This window comes from Strigops habroptila, chromosome 2 (genome assembly GCF_004027225.2).
Source record: "Strigops habroptila isolate Jane chromosome 2, bStrHab1.2.pri, whole genome shotgun sequence".
Classification (NCBI taxonomy): Eukaryota; Metazoa; Chordata; class Aves; order Psittaciformes; family Psittacidae; genus Strigops; species Strigops habroptila.
Window position 1 is genome coordinate 6,922,415 of NC_044278.2, and position 23,070 is coordinate 6,945,484.

Genomic DNA, 23,070 nt, shown 5'->3' on the forward strand with positions numbered 1-23,070 from the left:
AAAACATTACAAGACAAAACTGTACCACGGTTTTAACAAAGAGCCTGACATCTCCAATTTGAAGAGAATTCTTGTATATACTAAATTGCATGCTGCCTGCTGCTCAATTGTTTCACATCTCTTTCTTCTCCCCAAATCACCAGGTGAGATTTAGGAAAGTCTCCCCAATGTTTACCAGCTCTATTAAAATCAAGATCTCTAGAAGAAGCTCATAATGAATAAAGTCAGAAGCCAACAGGAATGAATTGCAGCTAAAGTGATTTTGATAGTGATGATCCCTATAACCCGGCTGCTTCCAAGCTTGGCCCTGAGGCAGGATTTTTAAATTAAAAAAGAAAAGAATATACATCCTTTTTAATCTGATTTTTTATTGTCATGCCCTGACTTTTTTTTTTATAGGCCTTTGCAAAGTCTCGTTGGCTTCTGAGCTCTTGAAACCTGGTGTCATCATCTTTCTTTCTCCTTTTTTCCCCCTCGTAAATTTTACAACATCCTAAAAACACTGCAGAAGAGGTAAACCATCTATTCTAAAACTAGTGAATGTTGAGGTTCACATCACCCTGCACATTCTTGCCCAACAGACTTCCAGGCAGGGACCACTGTGAAATGACAGTGTTTTGAAAAGCTGACAGGGTAAGTTCTGACTTTCCAAAAATCCCGTTTTAATCATTCCCTCCCTTATTTTTGTATGTTTTGCCAAATGGAAAGGAACATTTTTAAAAGGCCAATTAACCCATGCTGAGTAATCTGAAAGTGAACGCACTCAAAACAAGGGCCTTACACTGGTACGACCACACAGGTCTACAGAGATTTTCCAGACTCTCACAGGCTGGTCCTCTCCACAAAACACTCTCCCCTTTCTTCATGGAAATCCTTTACAATCCTGGGTATCTCAGGCAGACACTTGTTTTTTCCCACTGAAATACAGCCCAGGCTGAAAATCCCCAGTCAGCAGATATGCCTGGGTAACAAGAAGCACGACCTGGAGAGGAGTAACTATAGCTCTAGATGGAGAGAGACCTGTTTGAGGGGTTTTCCCTTTTTAATTTGTAAGAAGCAGCAACCTGACCCAACAACATGTTGTCAGCTTCCTCTGGCTGGTTGCATTATCATAACCTTAACTCAAACTGCTATGATTCAGTGGTAATTCCCAAAGAAGGGAAAAGGTAAGCCCTGAGGAAGTCCTGCTCGTGCCCTTATGGAAAGAGCATCCAACTGGAAAACCTGGTCCACAGTAAGTAGCGTGTTTTCACGAACCCCAGTGCAACCCAGCAGCATGTTGGTGTACTCACAATCAGATGACCCTGTGTGTGCGTGCAGGTTTGTTGTGAATGTGGTGAGTGATGAGGGCCGGGCTCAGAGACAGAACAGCTTCAAGGTTCAGGCAGGGAAGGCCCGGCTTGGCGCTGCATGCACCCGTCTGAGTAATCTCATTCTCCTCAGACGCCTTCTGGTTTTCAGCTGTCTTGGGTTTCTTCCTGAAAATAAACAAAGAGACCTTTGAAGGCACTGACTGCATATTTGGGAAAAAGCATTTTTAGAATCTGTTAAAGATAACTTTCTTCCCCCCCCCCCCACTATCCCCCTCTCTCCTCTCTTTTTCCTTACAGGGAAGGAGGCAGAGAAGACTTTCCTCCATGCTTCTTGTTTGGAAACAAGCTGCTCCTTGTTTTGACTCTGATGCAATGGCCCTGAGACTGTGTTACAGCAAATAGGCCAAGTACGAAGCTCCTCATTCTGCCCCTACCGATGACATATAAAATGAAACTCGTCCCAGTGGTTTAGACAGTCGGAGCTCCATTTGACAAATATTAACTAAGGCTGTAGTATTCTGAATAGAGAGTGTTATACAGAAATGTAACAGAAATGTCTGAAAAGCAAACAAATATGCAAGTTTCCAGTTCAAAACAAATCAGTGCAGAGACTCATTTTGCAGGGAAAACCACTGAAGTAATTCTGAGATGCAGAGATCATCAAAGTAAAGCATTAAGATTTGGAGCCTGAAACATGCTATGAGCACAGTGCATGCAAGCTCTCAATACCTGCCTCCATCCAGGGCTCCAAGCATCTTGTAAACACAAGGAATTAAGCCTCAGAGGAACAACAGGCATGGAGTTAATCACCACCTTTGTTTCACAAGTGGTGAAACTGAGGCAGAAAGGGAAGTGGTGAGCACTCTATATGGGAGAGAAGCACCCACATCTCACTGTTTCCCCTCAATTTTACAGGTGAAGGTGCTTCCTCTTCTGCTCCTGAAGGCAGGTAGCCTCCCAGCCAGCTCAGTCCTCATGTTCCAGCCAGGAAAACCACTGCCCTGACCCAGCACAAGGCCATGGCACCTGGGTAAACATCCAAATAGGATAAGAGGAAATGGCCTCAAGCTGCGCCAGGGGAGGTTTAGGTTGGATATTAGGAAAAATTTCTTCACCAAAAGGATAGTCAGGCACTGGAACAGGCTGCCCAGGGAAGTGGTGGAGTCACCATCCCTGGAAGCGTTTAAAACCTGTATACAAAAGCCCTTAGAGACATGGTTTAATGGTGGACTTGGCAGTCCTGGGGTAAAGGACTTGATGATCTTAAAGGTCTTTTCCAACCTAGTTGATTCTGTGATGACTCTATGAAATAAAACACCATTATCTCCTGCTGGCACCTGAGGCACAAGCAGTGGCGGGTCACCCTGGGAGCAAGCCCTTCTCAAGGTGGCACCTTGCACCATCTGGAGACCATGGTTTTGGGGTAGCATCCCAGAGCGTGGAGGTGCCGCTGGACCTGAGGCAGCCCTGCTCTGTGCCCAACCAGCCCTTCCTGGCTCCGCATCTGCAGGCAAAGCCCCTCTTGACAGGGACAGACTCTCCTCCTGAAGGGCTGAGACGGGAGCTCCTTCTCTCACATGCCTTACTCTGTCATGTCCCACCTCGGACAGCACGCAGCTGACATGTCAAAAACATGAGTTTTTAAACAACTCGATCTTACAGCAAGAAAAGGCCTATTCCCGCGGGGTGTAGGGGGGACAAGGAGGAGCAGAGCCCCGGCCACTTACATAAAGGCATTATATAAGGGCGGCAGGGTCGGGACCCGGAGCCATTTCCCGGCGGCCGCCGTCGGGGGGCAGCAGCCGGCCGGGGCCCGGCTTAGTGCGGCCGGGCACCCCGCACCCGGCCCCGGGCAGCGGTCCTGCCGCCCGCCTCGCCCCAGCGAGGTGCCTCCTCGACAGGAGCCTGAAAGCTCCGGGAGAGGAGGGAAGAAAAATCGTAATTATAATACAAAATGAAGTTAAAAGGGCCAAAAAAGAAATAAAGCAAATCTTCTCCTCCACCTTTTGACAGGGTTTCAGGGTGCTGAGCTCTGCAGGTGAACCACCGCCATCAGAGGGTCATGCTGATAACCCCGCAACTTTGATGTGTTTTGGATTACACCCCCACGCCACGGGACAGGCAGATGGTATTGCTGCTCTATCCTCCATGTATATAATCAATATGCTTGAAATATACGGGGCTACAGCCTAATCTGATCCAAATAGACAGCAGATGACTAAATGGACCTTACTTAAAGTTGCAGAGGTAGAGCAAAGGGCTGAACTGATTTGCTCCATTTTAAATGGAAGGAAAATCAAACCATTTAAAACCTTTTTTGTTTTTCTTTTCCCTGAATAGCAAACCAAGCATCTTGTCACTCCAAGCTTGGGCATCCTTCCGTCTGTTCCCCGTTCTGTCACTGGGATCTATCTCGTGCTACGCAGATAAGGATGCATGAGACGCAGAACTTCTACATGGACACATACATTTTGAAGTGCATGGACTGCATGTTTTGTTCATAACAGTCTGCGTAGATCCTTGATGTATGAACTCTGGCACACCTTCACTCGTCTTATTTCCAGATCCCATGACTTTCCCATGTGCAGCCAGCACACACCAGGGGCTGCAGGGAATCTGTGTATAAAACAGTTGTTATTTCATGGCATTGCTGCCCAAGAAGCTTTCAGATAGCATGACTTTTTGTCCAGGCAGCCAAGGATGTATGTAGGGTTAGACTCTACATGCACAGAAGCCTGGAAGTTGAATTGCTGTATTGAAGGTCTGTTTTCAGCTCAGCGTTAACCCAAGTTACACACTCAGAATGCAGCCTCTGACCCCAGCTCTACCCACACACTAAGTCACCTTCACTGGGTAGGATGCTGTTGTTATTTGCAGGGTAGGAGCTCAGCCTGAGGAAGTTAGACCACTGACAGATGCTTCATCTTGTGGCTGATCGGCACGGGCCTCCCAGGCCTTTGAAACTCATTGGAGGGACAGGGTAAAAATACTTCAGCAACAGGTAGTGACACCAGTGAGGCTGCGCACAGCACCCCCTGCTTCTTCCTTTCCAAACCTCTTCATTTTCTACTTTGCTTTTAAGGCTGATGCTATGTTACCAAGATGCTCCTGTGTCATCACTTTTCCTGATCAGAGTCCTGCAGTTTGGTGACTTGTGCTCAACAGGATGGGAAGGGAAGCAATGGTGTTGACTGGCACTAGAGGAGATACCTCTCCACAGCAGTTCGTTTCTCTTACACTGTTTACACATGCCCTGCATGTCAGTACCACCTTAGACGAATGCAGGCTTCCACATGAGGAAGGCTGAGTAAGGGAAACAGCCAAGTCAGCTAAGGATCTGAAGAAAGCTTTTCAGAAAAGAAAAATCCTGGGGACACTGTGATCAAAACTACCTACAAAGAAACACAAACAAGGTTCTTCTCCAGCCCGCAATATCCAACTGCTGCTGCCAGCAAAGGACAATGGGCAAAACCAGAAAAATCCTGCTGTTGCTGCAAGTATATCGCTATCCTTTTATTCTAACTTATGGCCCACATAGAAAGCTCCTATTGCTATGATCTTCACCTATATATTCTAATTAAATATTCTACATTCACTTACGTGGTCTACTTCTATTGCTATCTTATTGCTAAAGTCTTCACAGGGAGAGCTGTTAAACGCTGATCAGGTTGTGGCATCTCCATCCTTGGAGATTTTCAAAACTTAATTGAACAAGGCCCTAAGTAACCTAATCCAACTTGGAAGTCAGCCCTGCTCTGAGTAGGGAATTGGACTAGAGACCTCCAGGGGACCCTTCCAACCTAATTTTTTTCTGATTGCACACTTCTATGAACACTTCCATCAGCAAGCTCTTTAGTATATCTTCACGTTCCAGAAGGTAAAATGGCATGCTGTGGAAAGGTATGACCTGTCATAGCTATGTCAAAGAGCCTGAAAGCAGAGGGGCAGGAGTGAGAATGAAACAATCAATAAATATTGTTTGTGGAACCTTCCCAAATTATACCTATTTATGTACCATTCCTGGACTTCAGTGATGGGCAGTCCTGTGGGATTACTTCAGTAGTAAGGGTCAGTCTACCTTGCTACTAGTTAATGTCATTATGTTCTCTACAGATTAATCCTGGAAGGAAGTAGTTTGCCATTTACTTTTTAGTAAGGGCAACAGAAGTTGCAACATATCTGCAAAAGACTTGGGCGTGTGCCCGTAGAGCAAGAGACTCCATTCTGATCTCTAGTTACCTCTAAGCTCCTTCTCCTCACACACCTCTGCTGCATTACAGGTCCTTCCAAAAATTGCAGTCTTAAAATTATCAGAGGGCCATCATCTTTGCTTCTCAAGAAGGACAGCAGAAGGCCAATATAGCAAAGAGATGGCACTTCTGCACACAGACGTGATGCACAGACTCCCAGAAGTTGGGGACAGAAAAGATGCGGACTTCTCTAAACTAATTTGAGTCTTGAGGGACACTGCAGAATTCATGTTTGCTACTGATTTATCCAGTCCATTTCTAAACATCTTACGTTCTCTCTTTACATTTTCAATCCTATGTGCAGGTACTTCTCTTTTGTTCGTATTCACTTCCAGGATTCCCTTCTATTTATTGTGGGGGTTTTTTTTATGTTCATTTACACCACTTAAACCATATTCTTTCTCAGTTGTATGCTCAGGCTAACTGCATCCACTGTCATCCCTGAACTGAACTGTGCCTATCAGCACTTTCCAGCTCATGTGTAAAGAAAGACATACCATCACTGGCATCTTTTTATTCATGTTTTCTGTCAGTATCTTACTGCATTGAGGCATTCCCTCATTTCCATGTTCCTTAACACTACACTATCATGTAACAAGGTCTTAAATGGTAGACAACTTGCAATGCTGCAGCGACTGCCATGATCTGGGACTGGCTGCAAAACAGAATTGGCTCCTTCCTGTTTAATTTGAAAGCAGAACAGATAAAATTTTGGATGTCCTAACCTCAAAGCTATCTAGAAACTAATTACTACCTCTGAGCTTTGGAATGCCCTCCTACATTTCCCCCTTCTTGCTGCCGCTCCTGCATACAGCCTTATCTCCCCCAACCCTCCACTTGCTCTCCACACATGATTTCTTTGCATGTATCTCCCTTGCAACCATTACTTGCGTTTGAAATGCATTTCCCCTTGATGAGTTAATGTTCTTACAGCGGAGCTGCCAAACCAGGTATCTGTCAAAAATAGGCAATGTATGTTGTATTTCTCACACAGCAGCTATAACTGATGCTTGAACCTTCCCTTACACAGGGAACGGCTCTTTGTCCTGCAGAGACACCAGGTTAGCAATGAACAAATTAGCTCAGGTATAGGAACCAGCGTAGCTGCACAGAACCCACAGTAGTATCCTGGCTCTCAGGGGAAGCTATGATAATGTGACTGTATGAGAATAATACTACATAATGAACAATAATGAGGCAGTTTTCAGCCTCTGAATACAGGGAGGGCTGGGTCACTAACCAGACCTTTGTTCACTGCATATTAAACAGCACAGAGGGAACATGCCACAGGGCTGCTGATGTTGTTACAAGTGCTGCTGCTGGCTGATTCTGCCCACCCATGTTCCAGGCATTATTTCTCCTCTTCACAGATATGGCATCGCCTTCTAGTAAATGCCCTCAGGTCAGAGATGCCTGTAGTGCCCAAGCACTGCACTTAACTCACTGGTGTACAGCTCGTCTGTAACCCTAGTAATTCACAGAGACTGCATATAAGGAAAAACAAAACAAACCTCTGGTTTTCCAGATCCTAAAAATATAAAAGTGTGGAAATAGTTCACGTTTGATTGTAAGCAATATTCTTCCCGAGTGTTCTGCTGCACATTCTTCCTCTGCCTGTGCGCGACTAACACAGCTCCTGATATCAGTGCTTATCACTGCCAGTGTTGTGTCTCTTCCAGACATGACATTGACAATACATATTTAGAAACTGACAAAGTGAAACAGAGAGATAGTACAATCACTGAATATTTATATATATATTTTTTATATATATATATATATAAAAAGGAAAAAGCCCCAAAGAACAGTGAAAAGCACTGAAATCTGCCCAGAGACCTCACCTCTAAATTCAGGGTACCCTGAACACCAGAGCTGAGGGTGAAGCTTCCCAAAACAAGCTTGCTTTAAACCACCTGAGCCATCCCAGTTTTCCTGCCAGAAGTGTTGCTTCAGTAGTTAGAAGTCCTGCACAGGCTGACTTCCTGAATATTCACACAGCTTCTCTGATGATTCTGCAGCCACATTGATCTTCATGCTGTTACAGCCACATGACTGGCAGTTTGTTTAAAATCTCTGATTGCAAGTTTGTGTCATACAATGGAAAACAACAAACTCCTGAAAACATCACCATAAAATGTAATATGAAAGAGAAATCCCAGCAGAACGCTGCAGAGCAAGAATGGGAGGCACAGAGAACTGACAAGAGAGGCCCAATGTTCTAGTGCAATAAAAGACTGGGAAATTTAATCAACACGGAAAAGTAAAATAAACTCCAAAATCCCTTACAGGAGACTGATTAACATAATTAAATTAAACTCAGAGATTAAGTTAAACTAAGATTTAAATTTGCTAGATCTGCTTCAAGCCTGAAATGGGGTTTATGTGCCCCCAAATTTGTCCATTTTTTTCCATCTAACCCACAAGTCTCATGAAAGTTAGGCACCACTACGAAACTTGCCCAACTTACAACCTCAGAGCATCTTGTCTACTCCAACACTGTGATAGTACTGGCAAGCACTGAGAACTGATCACAAGAAATCAAAACTATGAGATCTACAGGGAAAAAGTGCAAATAGCAGACAATTGATCATTTCAGAGAATAATAAAGCACAACAAACACAAGGTCAAAATTCTCTCAGGGAACTTTACCTACGTAATCCAGCCAAACCTACCAAATTGTAATGGCCTTAAATCATAAATGACTCAAGGCCTGGAAAGAAACAACTCCTTTAAGGAGTTGCAATAAAGTCAATCTGTATTACATGAAACACCAACAAGAGGAAAAGTATCTCATTGAAAAGTAATAAGAATAAAAAAAGAAGATAAACATTCTGAAGACAAACATGGATGAACCGACTAGAAAAGCACAAACTAGAGAAGTAAGCAGGGAGAACCTGCCAACCTAAAAGATACAAGCAGATCAAACCAGCCATTGCTGAACCATGCTGTGAGGCTATGACTTAAATATTTAACAGGTTTTTATTGACATATTTTTTGCCCACATATTTCCTTGCAAATTTCAAAAACAAAACTTAGCTTACTCTCATGAGTAATGCTCACAGGTGCTGCAGTTTGTTTTTGTTTTTTAAAGTTGTCTTTTTTTTGCTTGAAACAAGAAGTCTTTTATAAGAGATAAAATATACTTACAGTGGTTTCCAAATGGTATCACTCTTCAGGTAAATTACTCCAAGCCTTGGACCTAGTGCAGACGTTCATTGGGGCAGGGAACAGAGAGAGGCTGTGTCTGTACCAGAAAGAACCAAAAGGAAAGGTCAGGGTGTTATGAACCATTAGCTATAATGCTTAGTTTTAGATTATATGTAACTAATTGCAGCTGCAGACAAACAATAGCAAGCCAAGGTAACAGGAACTGAAAATCCTGAGAATTGTGAAAACTACAAGCGAAGGCAACCAAACATATAGAAAAACCAGTTCAAACCAGCTTATTCTTGAGGAATGAGCAGCTTGTGACTTCTGGCAAGGTGAACAGAAGCAGTGGACAGCAGGAGAATGACCACCAAGGGTCCTGGAGACCCTCGGAGACCACCAGAAGACACTGGTCACAAGGGGAAGGATTCTATGGTAATGAGGTTGGGGAAATCTTTTACTACATCTAAGTTTTCCAGGAAAAAGAATAAATATGTATGTTTAAGCTGTACATAAATATATGCCTCCTGCTGAGCTCGGAGGACACGATCGAAGGAGCGATCCCCCGTGTCCCCAGCACTGAAATAAAGGAACTGTCTGCTTCTTAACACTTAAAATTATGTGTTGAGAGGTTTCTTTATTGCTGTTTTGGGCAACAAGGGGGAAATAATAATTATTTACTAAGAGCATGAAAACTTGCTGCAATGCTAACTGGCATTCTCTGCTGTCAGTACAGCTGGCTGCAGCCTGGTAGCGCCAAATTCCTCCTGCTTCAATCCCTCCAGGCCTGGCTGCAAACAACAACAGAGTCAGTTCCCAGTTACCCCACTCTGCCCATGCAACCTATTCTGGTGAAGTGAGGAGGAGAGGGAAGATTAGCCAGCAAAGTGCTATCAGTAGAATTCATTCTGAGAAGTTGCTCACTCTAATGGCATGAGCGTGGAGCACTGATGGTGAGCTAGCACAAACTTGGCACTAAAGTGCATCTCATCAGAACAAGGCTAGTCCTGTTCAGAGCAGCAACAAACACTTCCTCAGGATTGAAAGGCAGGAAAAGGAAAGAAAAATCCTCCTCCTCTTCTTTTGCTACCTCTGCATCACAGAAATGATGGCTTATATCAAAGCAGGAACCCCACTTACTTCCATCAGCCATCAGGTCTATTGTGGTGAGACCACAGAAATAACTTATAGTAAGCCTTTCAGGAAAGATTCAGCTCAGCAGCAGCTTTATGCCTGAAATCTCCCGAGCTAAAAAGAGAGTTGGACTCAGTAGACTAATACAGACAGGGATCCAAAGAAAAACCTCAGCTGCAATATTTATTTGAGGGTGATTTCACCACCCAGACCTAAGTTTTTGGAAGTATTTACATTTTGGGGGGACCTGAATCCCTTCTAGACTAACATAACTCCTCCTCTGCTAGCTTCTTAGGATCTCTGGGTGGCTCACTGTGGATGTTGGAAGTATGTCTGAAGTTAACATCCAGGGATAGAATTAAATCCTGCTCAATTCACCTATGCAAAGAACTCCTGGGACATCAGCATATTCAGTCCTACCCACAGTGAAGCCAATGGTGCTATTTCCATGAATAAATGATTTTGCCTTGTCTGATCAGACAAGAAAAGCAAATATTTGCTTTATCAAAGAAATCAAGAAGGTGAACGAAAAATGATAAGAGATGTAATTGTTATTTCACAGGTAGTTAATGTCACTGTGCAAGTTGGAATTTATGTCTGTAAATGCAACACAATAAAAAAACCCCACTGTTCGTGCAGCGGGAACACTGGAATGAGTGCCAGCAGACACAATGAAGGATTTTAGATGATACTGTAATAAAGTACTTGACAAAATATACATTCGGTTTTATGTTCAATTTATACATTTTGTAATGATGACATTTATTGGTGACTGGGATATATGCTACGTACTGATTTCAAAAGGCTACGTGAAATCCGGCATCTATACTTCACAGGGGCTCAAGCAAACATTTTACTTGATTCCAGTTTCTGTAGGTTCTCTCCACTTGGAGTCTGCTTTGAATTGCAAATTGAATGAATTTAAGCACACACAAAAAAATCTTCAGCTTAGCCTGAACCTCTGAGTTTCATCAGGGCTTGGGAGAGGAACTATATGCCAGCATCAGGTTAGCTCCAAAAAATTACATAAAAGAGTGACACCTTTGACCACTACCAAGGGTTGAATTTCAAACATGCAACAACGCCTGAGGATTCTGCAGATTTAAGTCCTCGCTAACACTCAGCATGGCTGACTTTCAAGCTCTCCTTCCCACTTCCCTATGTACAGCCCACCTAGTCTGTTAATGCTGACCTTGCTTCTTATATCCACTTTGCACATATCAGTCTGCCTTTTATCTGTCTGTTGCTCATCTTTTGAAGGCATAAATCCCATGTGCCTTAAAGACTGCCCAGTACTTCAGTTAACATGAATTTTTAACTTGTACTAGAAGCAGAAAAATCACAAGATCAGGTCTTTAGTCTTTACTTCTCCTCACTTCACTCCTAATTTCACACAAGAGATGCCTAAGAACTGCATGTACTAATCCTGCATATTTTGTCACCTCTCTTTTTATGTCATTATTGCTCTTCCAATCTCTAGGATCCCAATCCAAGTGGCTCTCTCTTGTAGCACTGCCTAGCACTCAATCTGCCTTCACATCAAGGGTCAGGCAGACAAGTTGTTAGAGATGGGCTGTTCAAAGTCCTCTACAAAATCTGGGCACTAAAATCTCTGTGAAAGGCAACACTTAAAATATCTTAATTTTTCTCCATCATTTTTGCTATGGCCTGGGAAGACAGATATATCTCTTTTCCTCCAGTGTGATGAGCATAAAGCACTGAGATCATCAGCTGTTGATAGGTACATTTTAAGTACACAAAATCGAGAAAGGTAATGGTGCTTCAGAAGACATGAGGACTGCAACAGAGAAGGAAACACCCAAAAATTTTCCTAAAAGTCTTAATCTATCTTGGGAAAAAATGAAGGAAAAGGATTTTTGACCATGAGAAGATTGGCAAAAAAGACAGACAAGCAGGACAACAGGGGAATGGGATGTGTGACATTGAGTTAAGTAACTTCTCCCCTCTCTGGGCTCCTTTATCAAAAAAAGTAAAACATTCCATTTCTGCTCCAAGAGGTACTGTGTGCTTAATTAAGATTTTGGAAGATAAGTTTTCTGCATGAATGCATTCCATAAATGCAGATTCTTATTACTTAAATATTTCCACTAATTATAATAACTTGGGCATTTTATACCTGCTTACTTGTATTCCTCCTTGCTCTTCCCAAGCTTCATCTGGTAATTAAGAAGGTGTAAGAAACATTAATCGTATTATCATTTTTTACTACGGAAGGTCCATTTTATGATGGCAATGATGTACTACAGATTGTGATTTAAGATGTACACTTTAGGTCAATTCTATACTGGCATCAGTAGAGTTGCAGTGGGCATTAAGTAAGGAGAAAATGTGGTACTTTACATAATAATGCTGATGATTAATGGGCTCCTGGACCATAACTCTGAGGCACTGATCCTCCTCCTTCTCCCTCCTGAAATCCGTGTCTTGACCCTTTCATCTCTTGTTAGCTGCCTTTCCAGAGCTGTTCATTAATCAGCACCATTGATCTGATGTGGTCTGTCATGTCATGTTACTTAAAACACACATAAGCAAGCACTGGCCTGACTCTGCTCTTCAAACAACACACCATCACAATATTTCGTTTACAGATTACTTAAATATTACAAACATCAATTTCCTGCTGTTGCTTGGTCCTAAGTTTGCTTTTTCCATGTTGGTACCCCACAGGACATTTCTATCTTTACCCCTGGCTGTACTTCTTTCTGCTCAGAGACACTATCAAACACCTTCAGTATTCCCAGTTCGCTGGAGGCACTCGTGTCTGACCTGCAAGAGACAATCAATGGAATAGCTCTTTCTCTTTGCCCGAGACCACAGTCTGCTTTTACTTTCTCTCAGTGAGTCCTGATCAAGGGGACTCAATTTTTTAGTTAATCGCTATTTGTTTTATCCCTACAATACTCTTTTCCCTCATATCTTCATAAGTCTGCTTCCTTCTGCCTTTTGTGTGATCCCTAGTAATGAAAAAATTAAAAGATGAGCTTCTTGTGAGCTTATTTCTGATTATTCTTATTTGCTGTGCTGGCACAGTGCTGTCTATCATGAGGCAATGGAAAATAAGAACTTGCTAGTGCCACAGAAGTTAGCACGCCTGATCTCAATCCACATATTGTACAGGTCTCTTGAGTAAGGTGGGGTCATTTTTAATTGTCGCTTTCACAGTCATGATGTATTTTCAGACTGAGATGTCTAGGTTAAATGCAATTCTATTTTGGTCACTTTTTCTCTCTGTGAATAGCATTTTAGGTGAAACTCTTAAAGCAGCAACAAGGAGAAGATAAGAACAGCAGCGTTAGCCATCAACAAATGTGATTCAAGACATACTATCAGAAGGCCATAGCATGAATTTTTCACAACAGTCAGGGTTTCATCTAGGAGAGGAAACTGCTCATTTCTATGTTCTACTGGGAACACTGTATGTCCGCTACCAGTAACTGGGCCTGAAGTTCGGAAATTAATTTGTTAATGTATTGGACATTTGCAGAAAGACTGTTTAATGATACTGGGCTGCGGTAGCCTGGTAGAGGCCAATTTTGCACAAGGACGTATATATATATAGGTGCTGCCTACTTCTATTAGTGAAGATTTCATCATGCTTAGTGTGTTGGGTGTATAAACCCTATACTTGCAGATAAACAGGTTAGATGGTGCCCAAGCAGACTGTATGTCTCTGCTGCACCTTGCTGTGGGCAGAGCAAGGTAAAGCAATGTTAGGCAATGTTAAGCATCTGTTCAACTTTGCACACCTGACTTGAAATGGCAAAGATAAGTAGTACCTGGAAGAAGCAACTATAAGTCAGTAGTTGGTAGGCTTAATCAGAGCAGAAGCAGATCACCAAAAGCCCTAATGTAACATTCAGCTAAATGAATACAAAGCTGTAATGAATACAAAATCTATGATGCCAGACTGAGCTGTGATAATGTCAGACCATGAGTTATATTTTCACATATGGTAACGAGAAGAAACAGTGTTGTACATATAGATAGATATATACATATATGGTAACCATATACATATACACATCTGTCAGTCTGTATAGTTATATACACAATTATTATTTTAAAATTATGCTATTCTGGCAAAATATTGCTGGGTATAACAATACAGAATTCTCTATATTCCTACTATAGAGCCTTCACAATCCTATCTGAATGCTGAATGAAACCACATACTTTCAAAAGCAATTCATTAAGGTGGGGTGTGACTGAAGCAAATATGTAAAGTCATGATTTTATTGATGCTGGTGTCAAATATGGAGTAAACGTTCTGTGCTCAGTAGAACTGCACCTACATAAGCTTTCCAGTGAACAGACTGATTTGTGGGTAGGTGCCTGTATACTGCTGGAGTTGTTGAGTCTTGAGTGCTAGTTTCCTACAGATACTTAGTAGTATTAATAGAAGCAGTTTGAGAGCATAAACAGCCTTAGGCATTCATGTGCTGATGCTGCAGGTTACAAGGCATCAGCATTATGGTATGACACTCAAAAGGTTCATTGGAGGGGAACAAGGTAAACTGTTAAGGTTTTGAAGCCATGAACACTGAAGATGGTCAGAGTATTGCCTTGTTACTAAGAAGGTGACAACTGGACAATATGACACTGCCTTCCTACCGAACGCAAGGTTTTCACAAAACCAAAGTTATAGTTGTGCTGCAATTACTACCAATGTTTCTGCAACTGAAATATGAGTTGCCATCACTGCAATCACCAGAGACGAAGAAAATGTGTAGAAATTAAATTGTTACAGTAATATATCTGCCTAAGCTACTGCTTTGGCTAGATGAGCCAGATTAGCTCATGACAGATGAGCTTCATGAACATTTCATTGCCAAGGAACCCTGTCAAAATATTGGTGATTTCTCCGAATCTGTTCAACATCATGGAGATGTCAAACGAAATCTGAAAGGACATTATTTTTCAGGAAGAACAAAAACAATGAAAGCATATGAAGAGAATGAGCTGAGTCTTTTCCTCCTCCGCTACACATTGCTTTGGTTTCATTGAATGCTGTCCTCGCCAGTACTTTGGCATAAACTCTGAAACCCTTAGTCCCATAGATGCTGATAAATTGAAGAAATTATCACACATCCTCCAAGAACAGATCTCCATGTTTCAGTAACCAGGTTTGCAAAGTGATAACATATTTACACCTAGGTGCAGGTACTGTATAATCTCAATACATAACACAATTTAATGAAGATTTACACTGTTGGCACTGGTTCTGTCATACACCCCTCCCTCCTGGTCACAATGGTACAGCACTTGATGCATCAATGTCTGGCCACCAGATTTATAGTTCTTATGCTGAAAGCTGATCTCAATCAGAAGTCTGAAGTATATTGTCATAACTCACAGAATCATAGAATCAACTAGGTTGGAAAAGACCTTTAAGATCATCAAGTCTGGAAGATGATACAAAATGGTAACTTGATATACGTTATGAATTCTTGTTTTCTTCATGGCTTGCCGCTTGCAGAAACTATGAGATACTGTTTACGTTCATTTAATTCCACATAGGACAATGGAATACCATCAGCTATAAATTTCAATGGATTTCAACCATTTGTCACAGAACCACCCCCCTCAAGGTAAACTAGGAAGTGAAACTTTCACTCATACATCTGTTTCTCTCAAGCACCAAGAGCCAGGTTATCAAACAAATAAACAGAAAAATTGAACACCCTCCTCCCCCGAAAAAACTCTTAGCATCATCTTGATGGAATTCCTCCCTCTCGCTGAGCTTTTGTTAAGTGACTTGCTTTATAATGAGATGAAGAAACTCGCAGGATTTTTACCTGCCTTTACTAGAGGAAGATTTATATTAAAAATCATGTTTGTGTGCATTCTGAGGGCATGTCTGAAACAAGGAATCTTTTCCTTAAGTTTTAAGATTCATAACACCACTGCCCGAATGCTGAGCTAAGCAATCATGCTACTGACAGTCAGGTAAAACACTCAAACGATTCTGAATATTTTTGTTTTGTTTTGTTTTGGATGACTGTCTTCTGTCTCTGAAGATTTCCCTTGCAAGTCAATCATTAAAGAGTCAGTAACCAACACAATGAAAAGACTAGGTAAAAAGCATCACGAACATGTTTTCCCGTATCATTCTTCCCATGTGCTTGCTGCCCCTGGCCTCAAACTGTACAAATGAAAGCTTGTTTGATTTATGTCAAAAACTATATATAAAGTATCACACAGGATCCACAGAGAAACAAAGTCACTCTGGGCTTTGGTTTCTTTATCCATTGAGGAATAACTGACTACAGCCTTGGAGTACGTAGAACTGATCAAAGCGTTTGCTTCCTCACAAGCAAAGAGAAACCCACTGTAGATTTCTTGTTTCATGCTTCAGTGCCAAAACACAATGAAAAAAGTTCTAGATGAGTATGTGAATTATTCTAAAACATTGTTCAATCAAATCTGATGGTTATGCACATTCGTGAAACTCGTCATTTGAAATGTCAAGTCACTGACAGCAATGTGTCCTGAGCTGTGATGTATATTTGTGGTAATTATTTGCTTTTTTAAAGTTATGTATCATCTGCATCAAAACAGGATTTTTCTTAAGTGTTCCTGAAATGTAGAGATGTGAGTGCCAGCTGTGTTATTCAGATCTGCGTTTTAAATACCCTGTGCCAGGAAAGCACAGCGTCACGGTATGACTACAGTGCCATTTTTAAGGCACTTTGAATTATTTTTCACTTTTCTCCTAAAACTGTATTCAGTGTGGCTGATGGAGAATGACTGCTAACATTAATAGTAGCTGAAGTGATTTCTACTCTGTACGGTATATACAGCATGATGTATTAATGAAAATAACATAGCAATAATTGTTATTCTTACTCCAGAACTTGCAAATTATAAACTCTTGGTATTTATCAGAATTCAGCATTCAGCTCTCTTCTGTGGCTCTTTGAGACTATTTCGCTCGTCATTTCAAAACTTTCTTGAATGAAACTGAAGGCAGTTGGCTCTGTTGTCGGTAAGTTCTGCTAATGTAGGAGGGCTGTCTCCTGAATGCTAAAAAGACCATTTCCAAATCTTCAGCATTTTCTTCCTTGACAGCAGAAATTACTACGCAGAACAGTTTAGATGATGCTGAAATGAAATTTTACAGGAGATTCTCAGTCTTCCAAGAGGAGACAGGTAGAGAATGGCAGTGACTTGAGGGGGCCTGATAGCAACTTCCCTGTCTTTTATTTCTGGAAGGTGACACTGTAAATAAGCACCCCACAGGTATTCACTTTGGTATTCTGAACATAACCCTGTTTTCCATCAGGAAAGAAAATCTGTGAGGAAAAAATTGGATCTTTGATTGTAGACAATCTGGCAGCTACCTTACTCCTGCTATCTCCCAACAGATAAGAAAATGGCACAGACGAACAAAACTATGAAGGCACTTGCAGATATTCTGATCTCTGCCACGACCAGCAAGAAGTACCGTAGGAGATGGATCAGGAATCTTAGCTGTAGGGGAGCTCAGAGCTATTCTAGTTCAATCAGATTTCACAATTTGCTCTAATGAAGAGTGCTGGCAGAAGTTCAAAGCTACTCCAGGTCTCGACTCTCCCTCCACATTACTATAAAAATGACTGTAGAAGTGTTAGCTGCAGAGGAGCCAAAAGTTGTTTTGGTTCCAGCCTTTTCCAGCAGGAGTAACTGAGAAAATAGAGTAGGTGTGCTAGCTCTGCTCACAGCAACCCCAGCCTCCTGCAGAACACCAGAGACGCAAAGTGCGCGCAGCTCTGTCTCCTCTCGCAGCTCCTGCAGCCTCAGCCGCTCCCTGCAAACACCGCTGATACAGATGCGCCAGCTCAGTAACTCCAGAAGTCTTTGGAATTAGCATCGACCTATGCTGCTGATAACCCGGTGGCTGTTTGAGAGGCAGAAGGTATCAAGAGGATGGTTGTGTTCAGCCAGCATTGATTTCTTCAGCCTTTTGTCTGTGTCTGCTTTCTGTCTCGCTTGGAGGTGGTTACTGTTACTACAAGTAGCATGAATCATGTCTCTGTTAAAAAACAGAGCTTCAATTGTCTTACATAACCCCTGGTAACTGCATGTCTAATAATAGCAAGCCATTTCCAGGTAGGGAATCTGTCTGTGTCCCAGACCCAGACACATCCACATGCACACACACATATTCATATTACTTTCTACACCTCACTTCTGGGAAGGAGTGAGCTTTAACATGCAATATGACAGTTCTGAGCTGCAGGACCTGGCAGCTATTATTTTAAAATGCCGTTTTTCACTTGCTGCCTTGAGAAGCCAGGCTGGAACATGCAATTTGCTTCACAGCCTAAGCAGCAAGAGGAAGCAAAAAGAAAACCCAACAGCACCATTTGGTTTTGACAGAGCACTGAATGCCAAGGGCCATGGTTGGACCCTGATCTGAAAAGCTTGTCTCTTTCTAGACATGAACTCTCCTTGCATCTCTTAAAGAAGGCCCACATTTTGATAAATTTCTCATAGGTCTGACAAACCATTATTTTTTCCACCCCTCAGTTTCTCCTTTGGAAAAGTAAAGGACAATATTCAACTCCCTCATTACTGTAAGGCTAACAGATAAAGCTGCAAATCAATAATGAGGTCTTCGAGTGAACCTTCTTTATAAATTGAAAACACTAGTCATATTGTAAGCCATGAATGGTCGACAGAAAGGAGCTTCTGAAGATTACTATGGTGTCAGAAATTCAACTTTCAATCAGTAGAATGTCAAGGAAGAAGTTCTTGCTGGTAATGTTGCTGCCGTTCTGTGAGACATCACACTGCCTGCCCTTTTGCCAAATGAGACAAAATTGTGCTGCAGAGAAACATGTTATCAGGTCCACCAACTTTATCATCCAGAATCACAGAATATCCCAACTTGTAAGGGACCCATAAGGATCATTGAGTCCAACTCCCAGCTCCTTGCATGACTACCTAAACCAAAATCATATGACTAAGAGCATTGTCCAGATGCTTCCTGAGCTCTGACAGGCTTGGTGCCATGACCACTTCCCTGGGGAACCTGTTTGCAGAGTAGTTCTAGACTGTTTCACAAGGGTTTCCAAAGAAAGGTTCCTTCCAACCTCTCTTAACATCAGTCAGCATACCTGGGCATCTAAACTTGGATTATATGGTATTACCAACACAAGAGCCAGACTACAGCCATTCCAAACTTCTATATTCTCTTGGTTTAAGAGATGGATTGGAGCCAGTGATTTGGAAAGTCAATTTGACTTCGGGATTTGTTCAGCTTTGAGAGTTCAGTTCAGGTTCATCTCTTCACATTGTGGGAATGTAATAAAAACAGTTAAGAACTTAGCTGATGACATGATAAAAAATGTTCCCCTTCAGCTTTTATTTCTAAATCTATCATCTTTCTTAGCTCGGATAATCTTTCTTGAAAGTTTGTTGGAAGTACTTATGAACAGTAAAGCTTAGTGGATCAGATGTCAGACTCTGGTTCTATGCCTACTTATACAGTACAACCAGGAAGTACCTTTGGAGGAATTGTTACTTGCCTGTTTCTCAGGATCTACAGACAGTAACTGACAATTTGATATTGTTATTATGGGATCAAGAGTCTTACTTATTATGAGTCCCTGGATCCACAAATCACCTTACAGTAAAGTCAGAACCAAACCAAACCTAAATTGTGTTTTAACTCACAAAGTGACTGGTCTAGCCAACAACTGCAGACCAGCTTTCATGATGCCCTCCCACTAAGTTAGTCCATAATACTTATATGATCTCAGACAGATTTCTGTGGGTGCTACAGGGAAAAAAATTGACTGCTGCTATTATTTGTTATCAAATAAGAGCCTATGGTTCAGCAGCAATAAGCCTACTGTGAAAAGTCCAAAGACCCAAGCAAGTGAAAGAAACCAAATCAAACAAGAAACCTGCTGAGTTGTAAACTGTAGTTTATCAGTATCATGCAGTCAGGAGCTGACTCTGTTACTGTCCTAGGGTAAGAAGTTCTTACCTTTTCTGTAGGAAGTCTAATTAATTTGCCTTTGCTATCTAGTAATCCCCTTGTCAAGCAGTAAGAAATTCAGATATTGGCTAGTCTGTGTTACAACATACTATTTAAAAAGTTGAAAGTGAGGAACGAATGGAAACCACAGACCATGCATCACTTGCTGAACCTTCAACATTCCTGCTAGAAAAACAGTATTAATATTTTAGCTGCTGATCATAATGCTATGTCCCAGATTCCGGCTAAGCATCCGAGAACACAACAGATCCTGTGCATTCAGGTTATTTTTATTAGGATTGAAACTCCCGAAGGAAACATTTTCACTGGTGGCCCACAGTAAAGAGTTAAACAGAAGCTGGACTCAAGTTTTGAAGCCATCTGAACTGGCTTCAAGTAGACATGAAACATCTACACATCTGGAAAATGGAGCTTGCAATTGACTTTTCTGTACCATCTGCTCTCAAGAACATTTTCTGCTTGGGAGTTGCATAAGCAATGAAAAAAAGCACACAAACAACTTCCTGTACCATGTTTTCGGTCACTTGTAATGACGCATTACAAAGCAAACCACCTAAATATGCACAACTGTGCCTCACTCCAGACGACAACATGTATTATATAAGAGCAATGCCTGACATAGAGACACTTATTTTAAGATATCATGACACAAAGAGCCCCCAAGGGGAAATATTCACTACATGTGAGAGTTGGGGGCAAGTGACAGGGAGAGTTTTGCCTCCATCTCGACAGGCTAAGTGCAGTTCAGAAGACAGAAAAATCAAAAAGAGGACTTTTGTTGGTTTACAAAGTAAAATGACAGAACTTGTTGCATCTCTTTTCATAAAGGGGAGTTTAACTCATAATGAATGTAAGATTTTTGTTGTTATTTCATGTCACTTTAATGCATTTTAGAGTCAAAATTATTCTTGTCCCAAAAGCTTTTAAAAATATCATTTGTTTAGACTTGCTTTGTTTGCCTGTTGGGAAGCCATGGCCTGATTTAATCTCGTATTGTGGCATAAATAAAACAATATCCACAGGAATTAGAATAGTTTCACCACAATAAAAATATCTACCTCTCCAAATGGGTCCCAAGCCTTTAAAACTGTACGTATGTATGCATTGGCCTCTTTTTCTTTCCAGTGAGTGCACTAATGGACTTGAATGGAGACATACGGGAAAGCCCAGTACCCATGCAAATGCAGGGAACTGCTGAAGATGAAAGGGGACTGAAGACTAGACTGAAGCAAGGTGTATAGCTAAAGGAAGGTAGTTCGCCTCTACTTTGGTGGATTTTATGCTGAAGTTGAGATGAGTTTCCCCACTAATGAACAGACTCAGGCTATCAATCCACAACTGTTACCACAGGATCACTCTGCAGTATAGATCTGACCTGGTTTGGGCATGGGCACATGATCACATTACGATCAAATTAGCAAGGGTTTGTGTCGCTGCAAGAGAACAGATGATATATAATCTAGCCTGCAGTCAGAGTGGCGCAGACAGGTGATATCTGACCTGGCATAAAGCCTGCCATATAAAGTTATCCATTTGTTCTGAAAACATTCAAACTGGTATGTGAATTTATCCTAGATCAACACTTTGTGTTATATGGCTACAGTAGGTTTGATAGGGTATTATGACCCAGATTCACTGTGGCATCAAACCACAGCTTCAGAAACTATCTGTCCCATGGAAGCATCGAAGCGACCAATTCTATCAATCTACAGGGTAAATCTGGGGTTGCAAACAGCTCCAAGGAAGACAAACACCCATCCACCTGAGAAACAAACTGCCCTTGTAAAGACTAGCCATGTAAGAATAAGGGAGTTAACCTCCAAATTTGCACCTCTTACTTCCCACTTAGACCACCAGATTTTCTTCCTTCCTTCAAAACACAGTGGTGTTGTTGTTAATATGGGGTTTTCCTAGATAATGGACCCAGTAGTCTAGAATCTGCAGGACTAGTCTCAGGAGACCAGTCCATCTCAGTCTGTGGCAACAAAGTCCCAGGTTAATGAAACTTGTTTTAAGATTTCAGCTGAATTTAGCCAGTGTACAGTTCACACAGGTCACCTCTGCATAGGAAGGAACATCAATATGTTTTCTGTACCTACAATTCATTAATAACAAAACCTGGTTCATATCCTCTTTGCTACAGCATCCTTCCTCTGTCTCCCTCTGCTGCCTGGCCCCCTTCCTGACTCTAATGCTTTACACCTCCAGCCATCAGAAGGACTCCATATGAAATGTTGTTTATAATCACAGTGGCAAGACTCCTCTGGTTTTCGTGGAAGTTACATCCTCATAAATGAGAGCAGAATTTGGCCCTCTGTCTTTTCCAAAGGAAGACTAACGATCAAATAATTTTCTCACATCTCTGTTTGCACTTTCACAGTCTGGTTACATTGATTTGTGTCTCATAAGTAGACATTTCCTTTGTTGGTTACAAATCAATGTTATAGACCTAGCCTGCCTGCACATTTTTTCCCTTCCCTCTCACTGTGTGAAAAACAAAGTGCAGCTTCAATTCTTCTTGCTTTATAAATGTGGACTTCCTTGATGAAGCGTAAGAGAGAAAAGCAGATAAAATTCCAGCTCTCCCTCAAAAAAACAGGAAATGTCTGTGCTTAAATTTCTAATTACCAAGATGCTTTATGGGATGATAAACACCTTTATCATTCCGGTTCTGCCACAGCTTTGTTAACCTAGTTATAATCCTCTCCTTCAGATATCGCAAGATTTCCCATAGCAGCCCACTGTGATATCACAGCTATGACTTCATGGCATGAGTAAGGAGAAGAAAGGCAAAGGTTTTCCTCTGCAGCAGGACTGAGCTGACACACAGATCTCCTGGAAAGGATAGAAGAGAAAAGGGTTTGCAATTGGTGCCTGCGAGGCAATGAGCTTTTTGACTTAAGTATGAAAATACAACAGTGAAGATAGATGGGTATTTTACTACAAATGGATATGCGTGATAATAGAAAAGAAGTAGTAAGAAACAGAGCCATCAATCAGAATTAATCACGTGAAAAAAGGTACAAGTGTAAACATGGAACATCTCAGATTGATTTGCCTTTATTAAAAGAGAAAAAAAAAAAAAGTTTTAAAAAAAGAGTAAAAGAAGCCTCAACTCAATCTCATCAATTTTAATACTATGACGAAGTTCAGTAAGCGACAGTTCCAAGAAGTTGATGGAAGACTCGTGGCTGCCATAATAAAAATAGAAATAAATTAG

At 41.6% G+C, this 23,070-nt stretch overlaps 1 protein-coding gene across 5 annotated transcripts in view; it reads right to left on the reverse strand.

The window, feature by feature from the left end:
• The window catches only part of ZBTB20 (zinc finger and BTB domain containing 20), a 468,334-nt gene that overhangs the window by 38,395 nt on the left and 406,869 nt on the right, over positions 1-23,070 (reverse strand). For 3 of the 5 annotated variants that reach the window (XM_030471447.1, XM_030471450.1, XM_030471449.1), the window contains 2 exons: positions 8,711-8,807; positions 1,293-1,478 (listed from right to left, as the gene is read on the reverse strand). The gene's annotated coding sequence lies outside the window, so the exon portion shown is untranslated. Of the gene's footprint in view, positions 1-1,292; positions 1,479-8,710; positions 8,808-19,000; positions 19,012-19,838; positions 20,343-23,070 lie in introns of those variants that run through there. The other 2 variants (XM_030471448.1, XM_030471451.1) reach the window with 2 other exon arrangements.